The sequence below is a fragment of the Galeopterus variegatus genome, unplaced genomic scaffold (genome assembly GCF_000696425.1).
Source record: "Galeopterus variegatus unplaced genomic scaffold, G_variegatus-3.0.2 Scaffold51004, whole genome shotgun sequence".
Taxonomy (NCBI): Eukaryota; Metazoa; Chordata; class Mammalia; order Dermoptera; family Cynocephalidae; genus Galeopterus; species Galeopterus variegatus.
In genome coordinates, this window is record NW_007777115.1 from 1 (window position 1) to 1,009 (window position 1,009).

Sequence of the window (1,009 nt, forward strand, 5' to 3'; positions counted from 1 at the left end):
GAACAGGGAACCCAATAACTCAGGAAGAAAAATAAACCATCTAAGTAGAAAAATAAGGGACTATGAATAAGTAAATCACAGAAGAAAAAACTCAAATGGTGAAATATAAATGGAAACAAGATAACAGTTTCTCACCATTGGAGTCTGACAGAACCAAGTGTGGGTGAGGGTGTTCAGAAAGGAATTTCATATGCTGCATGGGCTGGCCAGTTAACTCAGTTGGTTAGAGCGTGGTGCTGAGAACACCTTGGTCCAGGGTTCGATTCTTGTACCAACTAGCTGCCAAAAAACCCCCAAAATTTCATACATTGCTAATGAGAGCATTTTGACTCATTTCAGCACAAGAGTTCATAATAATGAAAAACTGGGAATGAGCCCTCTGTCCATGGAAATGGATTAAGAAATGTATGATATATTCTTATGATGAAATGTCATATGGTAATTATAATAAATTAGCTACAGCTACTACATAAACATGGATAGATCTTGAAAACAATACGCCATTTATATTGTTTTACACCTACAAAATAATCCTATGTGCTGTTTATGAATGTATCTGTATGTAATTGGAGTTTAACAACGTGGATCAACAAACGAAATCCATGAGTGAGCAGAGACTCTGCTGGGGAGGGAAGATGGGACAGGAGAGGGGACAGCAGGGGACTTCAACTTTTCTGTAATGTTTTATTTTGTTTAAAATAAAGTATGACAATGTTGACACTTGTTCATTTTGGATGATGAGTAAAAGGTGTTCGTTTTTTTTTCTGTTTGCTTTTTAATTTCAAAAATAAAAATTGTTTTTACAAGAGTTTTTATTAACACCTTGTTTCCTGAAAGCTCCTACCAGTTGGTCCTAGTTTTCTATCAGAACGCAGTTATGCCTTTATCACATTAGCCCTTCAACTTCTCCAAGCTTCTCCAGTCTGTTCAACTTTTTAAAAAATGTGACAGTTTGATGTCCTTATCTCCCCTGGTTAGTCTCCTCTGAGTATTTTTTTGTTTTCCTGTC